Raw genomic sequence first — 18,376 nt, forward strand, 5'->3', positions numbered from 1 at the left:
AGGTATTCCATTGGAATTAAGACTTCTTTTTGGGGTTACCGACTCGTTTTACATTTGGAATGTTTTATATGAGTTGCTACATATTCGTAAAAAGTATATCAATGTTGGCTGCTAAAAGAGAAATGTCAGTTGCTCAATCAGTCAACGCTAGTTCATTTCGTAGTTTGCTACGCAGTTTCTGCGATGATCACTACATCTAGTTTTATCTTACTATGAGCAAGGTGGTAGGCTATCAGACTATTCTTCTATATAAATTTTGCTTCCACATCTACACTTACAGGGTTTTATTGCCAATACGCAATTTTCTCAAACCCTTGACTTTCCTTCTCATCTGTATTGATTATATGGCAGTATGGGAAAGAAAATATTTGCACCGTCCTGGTGATAAGGTAAATCGGAGTACAATGAAGAGATGAAAAACTGCGGGTCACGGCAGGTTGTAAATGTACAAGTATCTACTTGGTATATTTTTCCATTATCTTACAGATATATTAGTCCCTGTAAATATACTATTCCTACACTTACACATATAGTATCCCCTGTGGAATGCATTCATGTGCTCATGCTATACTTCGGACCTTACTCTTGGTATAAAAGGGCTTCTTATCATAAAAAGAGTTCTTAATGTCACCAGATTTACAGAAATGCTGGAGAAAAATTATTTTTGCAGCATTTTTTAGTTTCACTTGGATTTTCCAATCATGAATGTGTCAATCAAATTCTTTCTGTCAATTACAGTTTTAAAATACTAAAATTTAAATCGTTATTGCTGCTATTCTGGATGGAATAGCATTATGCTATTCTCCGATATTGCAACCGATGTTGCTATAATATAGCGTATTGCAACGCCTATGCTATTTGGTATTCAGAACGGTTGCAATTCGTGTTTTTACTACACCGGAAGACGTAATTCTCAGAATAGCATAGGCCCGTAGCAATTCACTATTCTGAACGGCGAATTGCAACCGGTAGGCTTGCTATAATATTACGCGGTCTTCGAGGCCGAGCTATTCGGTATTGCAACCCTGAAAACGTGCGCATTGCGATGTCGAATTGTTTTTCTGAGGTTAAAGTAACATAATCAAGTATTGAAAAATGGAATAATAGCCAAAAATAAAATGATATCTACTTTATTTTAATTAAATAATAGTAGCATAAGTGATGAATATTTAACTAGTTAAGTGAATTGGTTAGAAATTAACATTCGAGCTTAATATATGAAGCACAAGCTTGCTTCATCGACAGTACGAAAACAATAACAATTAATGCAAAGAATTACTACGATTAGCCCAAATTTTCCGTGTTTTATTTATATTTACAACTCATAATTTTATTTCATCACTTGACTTGCTACTAAAAATATCCTCAATGTAGGCTATGAGGTCGATTCTTTAAAAATTTCAAGCTTGTGTTAACACACTAACTCGCCAAATATAATAATAGTTATAGCTTTCAATGAAAACCATATATTACCATAATAATACCATATACTTTGATCAGCCGTTCATTTCCTCAATTGGACAGTATATACAAATACATGCAACGAGTCGAAATTGTTTTCCCCACTATTCGCTACCTTCTACAATTAAAACTAAAAATTTACTAAATTATAACACGGGCAGTCGACTTGAATTACTTGCTTGAAAACAAAGGATTTCTCCGAACACCAATAAAGTTTCCGAACAAATATGATTCACCACAAACGTTTAATGGAATATCCATGCACTACATCATTAATGCAATATATATCATGTGGAATTGAATACAAATTGTTTCCTCTATAGACAAGTAAGTTATTCACACAATTAAGTTTCAGTTTATCGGCACAGTTCAGGGTCTATCAAAAATTTCAGTGAGCACATTAAAATCAGCTGATACGAAAACAATGATAACTGACACAACAGCACTTTCCACACGATTCACTATTGCTAGATTCACTTTTTCACAGCTGTTCCATCCATCCTCAAATTCACCATCACCTCCCTCTGCTTTTTCCAAATATGCAGCTGAAATATCGATACTATTCCATCATAATACACGAAAGCACAGCTGTGACGTTGCCACCTACTTCATTTCCTAAACAGAGAATGAATACTGAAATTAGGGAGCCATATAATATATAGATAACATTAGAAACGAAAGCTTCTAGTTCATACAGTAAAACGATATCGTCACGAGCAATACAATAAAAGTTGATACATATTAATTCTGACATGCAACAAACGGACTTCGAAGCCTAACACATTTACGAAGAAAATCAAACATATTTAGCTTTCAATGATTATTTCGCACAGCATACATCTCACGATAAAGGACCGATCGGATATAGGTAAATCATTGAATATTTATGTCCGACAAATCATCATTATAACAACGAAATTATGACCTAACCCACCGTAACCCACCTGTCTGAAGCCATTGGGAAACCACAACCACAACAAACAGCTGATTTCTTAAATGAGATTTTCAAAGCGTATTATATACTTCCAAGGTTTAATATAATTTTTAAATGTAAATAAAGCAATTATTTATAATTTCAAGTCAATATTCCGTAAAATACAGAAAAATATATAAAATATCTTCTCCCTCATTGGTTACGCAAACTGTTCAGAAAGTTTTTCATACGGGAAGAGGCGGAGCTTCCAAATAGCTCGCGCAAGAAATAGCATGCTGCTATTCCGAACAAATTTATTACTACGCTTCATTTAGAATACGGGGTCGTTGCAATAATGACCCGCAGAATAGCATATGCTATTTTTTGCAACGCTTATCCAGAATAGCAGCCTATACCTGTCATATCAAATAGCAAATCACAATTACCGACTCGTTTTACATTTGGAATGTTTTCATTGATTCTCCAAACCCGCTTTCCAAAACTATCAAAAATTGAATCATGAGATTGCCAAACCTCGTATAGTGAAACGAGCTATTATGTATTCCCCTTCGACCTTCCTCCAAATTAATTCTTTTTCGGCCACACCGAGCACGTATTTTACGATATTTCTCCAAAACTGTGCATGTCGTAGGTAAGTCAAATGAGCGTCGCAAGCGAAAATTAGAATGTAACAAACTCCTCCGTTGTATCACTAGCTCTTTGTAAATTGTGAACTTATAAAATTATTATAGTTAAAATTTGTGTACAATCATTGGCAACCAAGGTTAATTACAAACAAGAGTTTGCAAATAGCATTCTGTGTCATACATGAACAAACTGTTACATACACTCTTCTCTATTTACTTATACCATGTAATGCGATAGAGGATCAGCAAAGGAAATACTACCACAATCCTTGCTACACAATACACCCAATTTATTAGCAAATGGCTATATGATAATCACACCCTATTGAAATTTGGGAAATCCCTTAAACAAATAGTATCATCTGCATCCACCGGATGGAGCGTATCATTCATTCACTAAATTTTTCAAGTTGAATATAAATTCATAATTAGCATTAGCTCCGGAAAAAATGAACTAAATTAGCTATAATTTTGGCGACATTCGTGATGAAAGGACCTATGGCGTTTAATCATCAAAGGCTTTATAAATGTCACTGGCTGTACAGAGACGCTCGAGATAAAATGATTTTTACACCTTTTTTAGTTCAAATCGTATTTTCCACTCATAAATGTTTAATCCTTAGCCCGAAAATGTTAAATAAAATAAGATTCCAGAAATTTTGTTTTAATTTTCCTCTTTTTTGCATTGTCTCATATTTTCATTTTTACATGTGATTGGTTGTAGAAAATTTTTAAATGATCAAAAGTTATCAATGAAACTAGATATTAATGTCTCTACAGCAATCATGTAATATTCCTGAGTGAGAAAAATAGACTGTACAGTTACAGGGATACTCACATGTCCGAATTCGCAACTAATACGAGTTTTCCAAGTACCTAAAAATTATTCTAGTATTACATAAAATTGAAGAACATCATATAATATAAAAAACATTTCGTATAAAATCAATGAGTTTAATGACTCCAAGTGAAGATAAAAAAATTGTAACATTATTAGCTCACGGATCTCAATTTATCTTGATTACTTATATTATCTTATTCTACGGATCTTATATGTAGCGTAGTTTTTTAGCTTACGGATTGGGAAAAGCATTCCGGATCTAGCGGAGGAAACTATTTTATAGTCCTCTCGCTTCCAAGGACGGGCAAAGAAGTCCAAGCAGCATACAATAAAAACCCATAATAAAATGCTATCAAGATGGAGGTGCCTATGGTAAATCTATCATTGGCGTCCCCTACTGGGTATCGTGTTCTCGGTAATACTGATTGACGCTAAAGCGCTGATAACATTCGAGTTATGATTCGGGTCCATTTTTTTTTTCTCCAGGCGTCATCAAGTAATGGCCTGGAGGAGTTGTAAAGCAGCTTCATACATTTGGTAAAATTCGAGGTTTGCCCATAACGTAAGATGCGAATCAAGTTCACATCACGGCTCAGAGCGAAATACATCGGTTTCTCCAACTCACCAATTATATAATGACTTTTCACATCAATATAATCGATTATTTAATAATAAATTTAATTTTTCTCCGACACTTAAGGTTCGTTTATTTAAGCCAATTTTACTTAAAATATCCTAAAATTTACGAACCAGGTAGATGCATTCTGAGGTTTTAAAATAAACAAGATTGCTGGTTACGCTCCATTTCAAAATAAAGCCGTTTAATTTGATTCCTAGTTACTAAGAAATAATACATACATAGCCGTTTGGTTATAAAAAGTTATTCGGGTGGTTCCTCCAAAAAAGAGGCCAGGGACTCGGAAGGATCAGCAAAATATATGTCCATGGAAAGATATCTAATGCTAAATCAACGAGACGATCAGTTGATAAATTGCTTAAGTCATTCGACCAAAAATAACGTATACAGAAACCAACAGCGATATTTCAGATGTCGTCTTCTTTTTATCGACAAGCGAGGTAAACAGAAATTGTGAAATGGGAGGGAGATAGCTTTAACACAAAAAACGAAGAAGACCAGTAAATAACTTTTCATGACAATAACTGACTGCTAAAAAAAAGTGCGCACAATGCCATCATCTTTAACAATAAAAAATAACAATTCATCTGTATTCCCGCAAGGATCACCAATAGGCTTAATTAATATTTTTAAATGATGAAAAATCAAAATTAATTTTATGTATGCCTGATTAGTTAGAAAAGCCAGAAAAGAACTCCATATTACCCTAAATTTTACGATATTTGGTGAGAACACGTTTAAATGGATTTCTAACGAGATTATTTTAAATTTTAAAGGAGTATTTCATTTCACCTAAATTTGTCGAATGAAATTTCATAAATGTTAGACAATATCTTTTTTGATAGGAACTTATTTTACCATCGGAAATCAGGTGGAAAATATTTTTTACACTATTGAGATTACGCGAAAAAGATTAAAACATTTCAGTCGACATCCATAAAGTCGTTCCTAAAATACCATAATTAAGGAATGGCAAATGACTACCATATGATATCTAAGGGAATAACCAAATATATGATATAAATCCCTTGAGATGGTATCACCGGGTCCGGTACACATCGCCTCTAGTAAGAGGCTGCCCCATTTATCCATTGCGTACTAAAAAAACATGGATGTTGAAATGTAACAAAGGAGACTAGTTCAACGTACGATTATTCCATAATCTTAGACTAAAAATAAAAGATGTGTAAAGATATAAATAGGTACATTTTCTATAATTCTATGATAAAAAAATTACACTACTTTCTTTCAAACCCAACACATTAGCGGCATTGACCAAGCAGACGAGAAAACGTGATGATACCGACTCGTTCCGAGTCTGAGCGGAAAGTATAAATCCACCTTAACGCGCAAATGTTATTGCCATTTCGTTGAGCCTACTCACTTACCGAAGCATCCGGTTTAAAAAATAATTAATATTTTGCGCATACGTTTTCATTATCGTTGTTTAGTGTGGTTTTCGTGTAAAACTAAAAAAAAAGAAACTTGTAACAAACATTTTTGACATGGTTTGAACATTGTGCTTTAAATATATAAAATACAGTATTCATTGGATTGTTTCATCGGATTCGTAGGATTATTATTCGAAACTTCGGAAGCCATGTTGTCATTGACCTGGCATAAAACCTAAAAAGCCATTCCATTACAACATGAGCCGTTGGAGCTCACGAGAAAACTTCTGTCAAAATGAACCTTCTTCCAAATATTTTCAATTAAAACAACCCACATAGAATGAAACATCGGGCCTTGATCCATCCTCTCTCGGTTATTTGAAAGTTTCTCCCTGGTTGCGGATCCTGAAACGCTTCATCCATTACCACCTTAGAGTGGGCAAACGAAACAAAAGACGTCCCATAAAAATTCCTCCCGGAAGCACCACTCAAAACTTTTACAGGATCCCGAAGATAAACAGGATCCGACTAATTCCAGAGATTGCTCCAACTGCCGACGCCGGAGTGAGCGGTGGTCCCTTCGCTGGCAAACAGTCGACCTCTCGGAAAGCCCCTGTTATTTGCACCGAACACATTCAACCTCTCTTCATGTCCCACGCATCTAGTCGAGAGGGGTTTTACCTCCGCACTGGGACTCAGAATTGGCTCTTTCATCCACAAAAAGGGTTCGAGCCGTTCGTCCTACGGAGGAGTCCTTTTTTTTTTGTTATCACCCGAGGGCCTATATCCTAAATAGGGCCGCATACGCGTCACTGCCCCCAGGAAAGGTTCGGTCGCCAGTGACGAGGACCAGCAATAGGTGTGAAAATTGCTACCGTGATATCTAGATTTTTCTCATCCAGCAAAGGACTTTGCGACAGTAGGTTCGATTTTTCCTTCAGTAATGCCTGAATAACACGATCATTTTTTTTCATCCCATCTTCAGCAGAGGAACGCTCAAATGATGGCGGAAAAAATGAGCGTTTCACGCGATCATTTTCCGCGATGGCTCAAGGGATGGAAATCCCATCCCTATTTCCACCCCTCGGTAGGTCCCTTTTTCCGTCCCTGAAACCATCGTTGAAACCGTCCTTTAGCCAACCAGTAGGGGCTTTCTCTAACTCGATAGCAAGTCTTATCGACGTTGCTACGTCGTTAGCTTATCGAAAATCTGCTTATGTTGAATCCTTGAATATACACGCTTATTTACACTAATTTCCCCCTTATTTTATTTCGTTCTTCATGGAAATATATTACGACACATCATAAAAACAGTAAATGAATCCCCTACTAAAATGATACTCATCAGTTTTCTCCATCATTTATTATTCTTTTCCAAATCGACCGGTGCGTTCTTTAGCAGCTTCTTGTTTATTTATGGTGACTATTTATCGTTTATTAGTTACCGTAGTTAGGAACTGCTTCTTGATGCTACCGAACGAATAAATCTAGGCATTGTGATTGGTTGAAAATTCTAGCCTCACTCGCAGGCGCCGACGGTGTATTGTTTGCTATCGACGAGCCGTGGTCTTGTTTTGCTACGACGAGCTGTCGTTAAGGTGAGATACAGAAACTCACTTTCGATAAGAGGGTGTCGTTGCAAGAGAGGAATTTCGTTAACAGCCCGTTAACAACAATTCGTTAACGAGTTAGAGAAAGCCCCGACAGAGCGCACAGCCGTTAATACCGATTTTAACGCCACGCTTACATTTCAATTGAAGGACAGTTGTAATTACGAAAAGTGACGGAAAAAGGGACGGTGGAAATGACCGTGTGATTCAGAAAATGATGGTTCGAGCGATCATTTCATTGGTCCCTGAAAAGTTATCATTGGAACTATCACTCTGAGGGACGGAGTGAAAAATGCTCGTGTTATTCAAGCTTTAGTGCGACGAAATAATTGTGGGAACGAGGAATCTGAAACGAAAGTTTTACGATCAGTAGGGTAGCCAGGAAATTCGTTAGGAGTGGATTCAAAACCAGGGGGGAAATATTTTGAAAAACTAAATAGAGGATTTCACACTAATTTTAACACTTTTTATAATCGAAAAAACTTCATATGTCAAAGAAATCTTCTGTAAATTCATGATTTTTCAATATTTTTTTCTTTTATGACGGAAAGTATTCTTGTTTTTATATTTCGGGGAGGATCTAGACTCCCCGAACCTCCCCGCTAGCTACGCTACTGTTTGCCATTCTCCATACATTATCCTACAATTTAAAAAAACTCGTCATATATCACGGCTCTGGATTAATCGCAATACCAAGAATGAGAGAATGGAGGGGGATGGAGTTGTTATGGTGGCTAGAGTGCTATGGAGGCTAGGCTTCCCACCCAGATGGTCCAGGTTAAAATTCCGGCGGTGACAGAGATATTTAGGAGGCTGCCCAATCCCTACAAGAGTGCTTTGTGGAGGGCACTTCAAGTTCAACACTCCGTCCGTCGAATGAGACGTCAAGCTATAACCCCCTTGGCGCCTTTCTTTAAGAGTAGGCTAATGCTGACGCCGTGTTTCTCTCCACCCTTCTCTCATGGCGCAAATGACCTTAGCTGTCAATCAGCTCCTCCAAATACTATACCAGAGAATAATGATACACAAAGATGTCGAACTGTTCACTTAATTTTAATTTCAATGTAGCTCTACGACACTACGACATTTCACCGGGGGGAGAAAAATATCAAAGTAAAATGCACAAGGAAAATAAAAATGGGTTGATAAAGGTGTAAATGAATGTGAACAATCACAACATTTTTATTCCAAAAACGGTAGACTTTGCTATAAAATGATGAAGATTAAAACTTAATGCAGTATCCAATACTCCAGTCACGTAATTTTGCTATAGCATATGAATAAATACCTGCATCAAAAGAATGTAACAGAATGAAAATGAGAAAGGAACTGAGGGTAATTTGAAATAAAGTCTTTTTTCACACGCGGAAGAATTAAAGAGACGACTGCGATAGTTTTGAAGATGCACATAGAATTTAATTCGTCTCAAAACTTTGCTGAATGGAATTACATTGTTTTGTAAATCAAGGCTTCATTTCAAACTTTAAACAATACCAAATGATTGCTATTCCTTCATAAAAATCAAGAGTCATCCCTTCAATCTACAGGCATTCAAATATTGATCCATAGCCGAAAAAACGCACGGAGAGCTCGGGGCGATAGTTGTTGACTTGGCCGTTCCAATTTTCACCCACAACTCGGCATCGTTTTCAAAGTTTGAAAAACGCAAAGCTGCGTTCCAAATAGTCAGTGAGCTCTTTGTTTTTCAAATCATAAAGTGAAAGGAAAGAACACGCTTCGATTAGAGCTGAAGCTACCGAGGCGTGTAGAACATGGTTTACGCTGTTTCTTGTAGTGGAACACGGATTCTGAATGGCATACAACAGGACGAAAACCAAGGATGAGCCGAAAAATCAAATCAACTAATGCACACAAAACATAACGATGGATCATGTTTGCCGAGAGGACGGAAATATTACTCGAGTGATAACAATACAGTAACAAAAATGAAAAATATCAAGCTTGTATTTGCTCTCACAATACAGACAGATCCCAAGCAGCAGATGATATCCATCGGATAAATCTTAATAACGTTGTATATGCAAAACGCGTCGTTATTACACGATGGATATTTGACAACGTTACATAGATATCCTAGTCGATGATTTGTAAAAATAACGTCACGTAGATATCCAAGTTGTAATATCAGTGACATTAAAAAAAATGTTATTCAACACAGTATACATTGGTAGTAGGAGGTTGTAAATATCCGGAGGGGGCACCACTGCTTTCGACAGTGGAGTGAAGTGTGGCCGGAATTGGCGTGCTTGGGTAGGACAAACCACGCCCACTTTGACCAAAACATTGACAATCTCATAAGGGCCCCTATCCCTGCTTGGTGAAATTTTTGGCCAGTATCGTTAATACATTAAAATAACCTATGGAACACTCAATTTAAACCTTTTTTTCTTACTACATTGGTAGGCTTGGCGAAGTTATGACTCAAAAATCTTTCGATGTCAAATTAAGTCAGTTACCTGGAAATCAAGAAGCTACGACAAACACTGGCTTAAAAATAATGAAATTGAATGACTAACATTCCTTCAATCTTATTTCTTTATCTTTAATTCTTATCTTTAATTTTAGCCTCGATGAATGTCGTCTATGATGGCAACACATTTCATAAAAACAGAAGGAATAAGTATCTTTTTTGAATCACGCAATCACAAACCTGTTTACTCCATAAATTTCACTATCCCATTCCATGTTCATGCGAGTACGATTTAACCACTGAAACAAGAGGTGAGAAGGTGAGACGAGGTAAAAATTCACTTAAAACAAAGACACCGCTGACCCCTAGCGACATAATTACCAACTAAACCGAAAGTAAGTTCCGAGAGACTCTCATTATTCTTTCAACGGGTTTTCGCGGGCGTCGTAACTTTTAATTCTACGCGGCTCCAACCCTTCGTCGAGACGCGGAAGGAGAACGAAAAAAAAGAAGTAGAGAGAAAACAGCGCTTCCCTCGCAGTCATTTTTTTGCCCTCTCTGGAGGAAAAATAAAAAAAAGACATGGAAAAGGCAGGGGTGTGGAAACCTACCTTAAAACATTTCGAGGTGGGCTTTAAGAGATTAAATATACGCACGCCATGAGAATAATAGCATAGGGTCCCGATACGCTCGGGCATAGGCACGACATTACCCATTTCCGTCCACCATGTAGCTAAAGCCTACCGGGCTAGGCAAATGAGGCTCTTGATGAAAAACTGTGCAATGTTTTGTTTTGAATTGTTACAAATGTGGTGCTTAATGTTTTGTTGACCTAATCCGTCGATCAGATGATTTTGGTATCTGGTATAAATAAGCCCAATAGTTGAAAGAGACGCATGATAATATCAATTTCAATTGGGAGCCTTACTCGATAGAAATATGTTGCAAGTATAAAATAAACAAAAATAAAATGGCATTGAAAAGATAATTTTAACTTTCCCTCTTGTAAACATATTTTATCCCTGATTCTTTTTGTTTATAGTTCGAAGACGGACGTACAAAGAAAGAATACACGGAGGAATGAGTGCCGAAGAAATTATCTGTGAAACTGCACATTCCTGAAATTTCACGATGACTAAAAATCAACCTAACGTAACGCTAATTTTCCGGTTAATTCTTCGAGCTTTTGGCCCTAGTTTTTTATGTCAGGTTAAAAATCAGAGTAAACAATATAGCAGGAATAGAAGGATCAACAACTTTGCTATTTCCACATAGTAATTTATTGACACCGACCATGGTTTCGTTGCAGAGTAACATTATCAAGGTGTTAATACCTTGATAATGTTACCCTGTAACGAAACCATGGTCGCTGTTAATAAATTACTATGTGTAAATGTACAAGGTGAGAAGACCTTGATAATGTTACTCTGTAACGAAACCATGGCCGGTGTCAATAAATTACTATGTGGAAAAAACAAAGTTGTTGATCCTTCTATTCCTGCGATTATGGATTTCCAACAAGTTACGCCCGCTACTATTAATTATAAACAATATAGGTACGTATAAGTTGTGTTTGGTTATTTATTCATCCGTACAGTTGGTTGTTGCATACAGGACTCTGTAGATACCTCCAGAGGCATTTTCACCACTGCCGTTGTCCATGTTTTCCGCGTTATTTCTCCATCTCATTCCATCTTGATACATTAACTCCATTCATTTTCCATCCACTCAGTTTTTTCCCCTCTTATTCGTTTCCAACTTGCAAAACTTACTCTCCCAAAGAGAAAACTAGAGACGCGAGTAAAATGAGAAAGGTGCCATACTCAGAGAGCAAATTTCAAGTTTTCTCCTCCGCGCTGCAAACAAAAAATAAACGCTGTTGAGGGCGGGAATGGTGCACAAGACGCCCACTGACGGAAGAAAACTCACTCAAAAACTTTTCTGACGCCACTTCAACCAGGAAATATCATCTCTCACGGGTGGTTTACCAGCTCTTGATACAATACCATTCAGATCTGATTTAGTCGTCGTAGATGGGTGTAGCATAGTGGACTATTAAACTGAACGTGAGGGGAAACGCTTGCTCGACAGAAAAAGTAACTGGTGAACGGTTAACGTTAGCAAATTTCTGCTGTTTTTGTATGAATCATGAACAGCACTGCACGAATAACAGAAATGTATAAACGCTAATTTTTATTTTCATCAATATGCCCGTGCAAACATTAAAAACAGTGAAAATTCTAGAAGTTTCCGTAGGTCTTTTCAACACATTGGTTTGAACTCAATATCGAAGTGTTTGCTTAGTGCTTACGTACATGCGACAACAGATGATCGATATTTTTAGCTATTACGTGATACATATTTTATTTCCCTTATTTTTATATTGCCTTAACGTTTACGCGAAAATTCACAGTATATCTTACAGTTTTCAGAATATATTGAAAATTTTAGATTCCTCATCACCAAGGTTATGTAATGAAATGGAACATCAAGATTGTCTACATAGATGACTTTTGCCTGTGTATTAAGCCCCGTATATTATATTGCATTAAGTCCCATTCACAACCGCTGCACTTTACGAAAATTGATTTAATATTCCCAAGATAAATGAATGGAATATTCCTTGAAATACATCAAACGCTGCGAATCAATTGTGAATCAGTTTAAGAGGATTTGGGACTTAAAAAATTCATTTCTAAGAGAGACCGCAAACATTTGCAAAGTTTGAAGCAAATTGGAGATATCCGGGTAGGAAAATGCTTGGGAATACTTTCTTCCGTTGAGATAATGTAAAATGACCCATCATCATAAGTCAACAATCCTAAGATTAGCTTCATGCAGCTATGCTATCCGCTAGCCTTTTCATGGTGACATATTTCTTCTCTATACTTTCCTTTATAACTAGTACAATGTAACTCTTTCGGGGCCGTCCCTTGCCCTTCTTCCCTTCCACCTGCCAATCTACAATTGTTTTTCATCAGATCATCATGCCTCATAACGTAGCCAACTAAGAAACCCTGTCTTATTCTTAACGTTTTTAGAAGAGTTCCTTTAGCATTTCCTCATTGCTTACACGTTCGATCCATTTCATCTTCACCATTCTTCGGATGTACATTTCGAATGCTTCCACTCTTGTGAGATGATCAGCATATAAAATTGAAATAGAACCTTGGTTGGTTTAGGAGTATTTTCCATCATCATCATCATCATCATTGGTCAACAATCCTAGGATTGGTTTGACGCTGCTCTCCACTCTATTCTCCTATCAGCTAATCTTTTCACACCTACGTATTTCTTCTCTTTCACATCCCTCTTTACTTGTTCCATATATTTTGTTCGAGGTCTTCTTTTTCCATTCCTGCCTTCCACTTGTCCTTCGACGATTGTCTTCATCAGGCCATCGTGTCCTAGTTTGCTAGTCCCAACCTCGTTAGAGCCCTTCATTTTTTTATAGCTGTAAACGGCTGGTGTCCTAACACCCCCTGCCATACGCCTTTTAGGCAGCTTGCGGGGTATTATGTAGATGTAGATGTAGATGTCTCAAGATGTGGCCTACAAGGTTGTTCCGTCTTCTTATTAAGGTTTTCATGAGGCTTCTCTTCTCTCCTACTCTTCTTAGGACTTCCTCGTTACTAACTCGGTCGATCCATTTGATTTTCATCATTCTTCTGTAGCACCACATTTCGAAGGCCTCTATCCTTGCTTTCTCCGCTGCGGCCATTGTCCATGCCTCACTTCCGTATAGGAGCATACTCCAGATGTAGGTTCTTATAAATTGCTTCTTTACTTCCATATTTAAGTTTCCCGCTGTAAGCAGGTCTCTCCATATTATTAGTATTTTCCATATCTATCAAATAGATATTTTGAGGCATGACTGAGCCAAATTGCTTCATTTTTAATCAGAAAACTTTGTAGATTTCACATAAATAATTTTAATATCAACCAGTTTCGTCGCTCTGAGACATCGTCAGACATTTTTAACACCGTATGAAGACTATGATGAACGCAATCACAATCGTAACCTAAATAAATCAAGAATTTCATATATGTTTTTACCCTTTATCATTATGTCAAGGTTCTTTTAATGAGTTAAAACTGGTCGACATTAAAATTATTTATGCGAAATATAAAAAGCTATTTTGATTTTCCATATCTATCGCTAAGTCTTTTGCGAAATCCATTTCCATTCGGGGTTTCTGACACACAAATCCTCAACTGCCCGTTGTCGAGTGCACCGCGGAGTGTGAATGGGAAACACGCGCGTAGTTGGAAGTTATGAGATCATTGTGACCCACGATTACCATCCAATCCCCACGCATCCCGCATTTCAGTCCTATTGAATCCTCCAGCCATTAAACTCTTTTTTTGCGTCCTCACTTAGCGGAGGTTCGCATTGTGAATATCCGACCGGAATAAAGGGATACGTTTACTAAAGCCCGTCTGTATTTGGGTTTTAGGCGCCAGCGTGGAAATTTCAAAATGTTCATGCAACATTATCTTCGATACTTCATTGAAATCAAGTTGCTGTAAGGTCTCAACGAGATTTAAGGTAAGATTTATAAAAAGGCATCGAAAAGCTAGATGTAAATACATCTACATAATTCCCCGCCAGCCGCCTAAAAGGCGTGTGGCAGGGGGTGTTAGGATACTAGCCGTTTACAGCTTTAAAAAAATGAAGTGATCTAACGAGGTTGGCACTAGCGTTTATTAAAGTCCTTTATGGTTCGGGGGAAAAACGAATTCCCATATCTATCCGTTCGGAAAAACAACTCTCTTACTTTATTGCTTCTATCGGGCCTGGAAATATAGTATGGCTCTAATATTATGTTCTCTGTGTCGCTCTTAAAGATAATTATTCTCAATTGCTCAAGCAATCTAAGCCTAGCTCGCAGCCTCCGAATACCTGCTGGTATGATATGCTTGCCAAAGATTAGGGATGAGAACTGATTCTTCACTGAATGCATAAGTTGTTGAAAAGTCTTAATGAAAATTATGATAAATCTTGGCGACTGAATGCGCAGCCTCAAGTTCGGTTCACTTCAAAATAACTTGGAGTAATTTAGCTTATTGTTTGTTACACCAACACATGTCTAGGTCCTTGCATCACGGCAATAGATGCATATCAATCGTGAAATCGATTAAATAGGATTCCCCGAGATTTTGATTGTTTTGTAGGGGCAAAACTTCTCCCTACATATCTTGATTACACAGGCCAAAAAAAAATTTTTTTGAAAACCTCTTTTATTTTAATAGCTGATCTTTATAGATTTTGATGTGCCGAATCCAAAACTGGCCTTACTTTTTTTGTATCACCCATAGTTTCCAAGCAATATGTATTTAATAGTTAGTATAATACACCTATACGGTACACAGGGAAATCAATGAGACACTGTGTTACATCATAAATTGTTTGTATTTACCGTTCACTGCATCGTGACAAAATTGTATGTATTTACTACAGCGTGATAATACAGGGTTCACTTGTCAACTGGAATTGGTCTACATTTTCTTTCCCTTTTTTCCTTGAAGCTTCTTGTGTAGCTTTCTCTGCGATGAATCGCTTGCTGAACTTCTCGGTGAAGTACCAACAGTAATCCCCATTATCTTCGTTCATTAAACCTACTTTTTCAATTTTATTATAACTATAAAAAGCTGTTAAATTATAAAAAATATTGCTTGATTTCATAAATTTAACTGTAAAATGTGAATAAATGGTGGGTGATACAACTTTGAAAACATCATATTTGGATTCAGCAACTTTAAAAACATGAGAATAAGGTATTTTCAGTAAAAAAAAGTTTTTTCATTGTTGGCCTGCGTTACTTTCAAGAGAAATTTGAGTCAAGTTTCGGCATTTTCATTTACCCAATACTAGCCAACACACCAGGTCCGTGCTGGGCCGTCGGGACACCGGGAAATATCCCGGTGCGCCCTCTAGCCTGGAAATCTTTGGCGCCCACCTGCTCCGAAACCGACAAATTTTACTGTCAGAATACCAACATTTAAGTTAACATGATTTCAATTCCGTCCTATTTGACCCTTTACAACCCAATGTTGCTTCTAAGCAACATTAAAAATGTTTAAACTTTCAGCTCTATTTAGGAGGTATCTAAACTAAATATTATTTAGTTGTGTAAATTTTAATGACGACATATTTAGCTGCCACGATAATTATCTTTTGGTGTGAAAACTTCAAGTTTTCAGAATGAAAAATCTTGAAATTTGTTTTTCTCCCAGAAACAGCTCTGGGTTAGAAAGGGTTAACAGAGTAATTAACACCGTCCTGTGTGAACAAAATAATAATTTAAATAAACATATTTCAATTTGGTAAAATTCAATTCAAATTCAAGAGGGTAATGACGATAATTTCAAAATATATTTACTATATTCCACACCTTCATACCTCCGACTTGCCGACTTGAGGGTTCTATTTTGAAATATTCGTGCACTCTTATCACATTTAAGCTTCAGACGAAGCGAAATCATTGTTCTGGTCGCACAATTTTACACAGCCCTGCGAGGTTGGGTGGGGGTTATTAAATGCATAAACATACCGGGCGAGAGTGAGAAGGAGTAGTATAAAATGGGGCGAAAAGTTGTCGCGAAGTCGAAAAAGAATGGCGGTTCATAAATCCGCGAGAAATTAAGGCACGCGGTTGGTTACGCGGAGTGGAGGAGAAAATACGAGGTCGGATAAGCGATAAAAAAAAGAACGCTTAGGCGACGTGAATGCATGGGTCGATCCTCGCAAAATGTCACTCCTCCTAAAAATAAACTGGTATGCTCGCCTAACATGTCACCTGTGCCCACGTTACTCGTATCTCTATCACCCAAGCCCAATTGCCATCCAAGCACTTTATCAAATCCTGGACTCCAGCCCTGTAATAGCTAGCGGTTTTAAGCGCAGCCACATCTGCGCATAATTAACCCCTTCCACCTCAATTTATTTTTTGAATATCGTGCTTCGATCCTCTTTATAATTTTTCTGTGATTATTTTAAAATGGATTGGTAGGTAATGAAATGATATTCTGTAGTTTTTAACCAACATAAAAAGTGATGGAAGATAGAAAGTGATAAAAAAGTGATTATTTTTTCATATTGTGAAGTATTTAGTAAAATAAATCGAGAACACAGCTATTCCCAATTGTATAAAATCATTAAATTACTTCCAAAGGATCATATTTCATGAAATATGATATCTTTATGTACACTATGGATTTTATAACATAGTTTAACTTTCAAAATATTTATATTGCTCCCCTAAATCGTGTTAATATATTGTAAATCTGATTACGAGCCACACTCGTCAGTGCGCGATCCGGCAACGTAAGTTCGTGACGAGCTAGACTCGTCATTTCAGCGCAAGGGGTCAAGGAAAAAGCATGCTTTTTTCCGAGTTGAAACATCGTCATTTAAAAAAATCAAATTCACATATATCAGATTAATTTGCATGGAGGAATATTATATAATTTTAATGATAAAAATTCAGCACACCCGTACATCTTATCATTTACGTACTCCATGCGTTTGAACACCTCTTTTCCAAAATCAGTACTGACTGATTAGATCGACGCTCAACACGCCTAATGCATTTTCTGGAAGTATAATAATTGTACTGCCTTGTATAATATTTATTTTTTAATTCCTGCATCCAGAAACGTAACCTAAAAAAGCTTAAAAATTGTAACCGTGATTGGTGAAAATCCCACCCTTAATAAAAAATACTGCCTTTAATAAAAATAAACGTATTTTCCGATTTCATAAGTTTGTCGCAAGATATATCAACAAGTCGGTATCGCACTGTATGATGACGATTATGAAAGCTATCACAAACGTAACAAAAATAAAGTACCAATTTTCCTATATTACATCACCCATCAGCACAATTGGAAGGTTCTTTCAACAAGTTACAAGTACGTTTCTTCTATTTCAAATATATAAATCGCAATATTCATTATCCAAATCGTTTATCACAGGGCCTATTTCCTATTCTCAAGCTCACTATCCCCAAATTTTCTTTGAATAACAAAATCCATTTCCGCAGTGCTAAAGGTCTTTAACGGTTTGCAGACCAATGCTCCCATTTGGGGACAGATTTATAAAAATTCATAAAAATAATATTTCGTAACTGTTATTACTTTTATAGCTTTTATTATGAAAATAAAATATGGAAGTATTTTTTTTAAGTGAATCGCATGACTTGTGTACTCATTGGATGTGAAATATGCCTTTTCAAAATTAGTTACTTTCGTCAACACTTAGTGATCATACGGATTACTCGATATTTTTCTCTACACTTGCTCTCCAGTAACAATTGCTCATTTATTCAAAAGGTCAGTATATATTACATTGTTAAACTTAGTTTATTAGTCAAGTGTACATTTATTTTTCAAGTATAATAACAAAATTTTGTGGTGTGTTCCATTTGGGAACATTTTTGAAAA

General features: G+C 36.7%; 1 protein-coding gene across 1 annotated transcript in view; it reads right to left on the bottom strand.

Moving 5' to 3' along the window:
• LOC124167786 overlaps positions 1-18,376 on the bottom strand; it is a 533,972-nt gene that overhangs the window by 409,865 nt on the left and 105,731 nt on the right. The window lies entirely within an intron of this gene.

Source organism: Ischnura elegans, chromosome 11 (assembly GCF_921293095.1).
Source record: "Ischnura elegans chromosome 11, ioIscEleg1.1, whole genome shotgun sequence".
Lineage (NCBI taxonomy): Eukaryota > Metazoa > Arthropoda > Insecta > Odonata > Coenagrionidae > Ischnura > Ischnura elegans.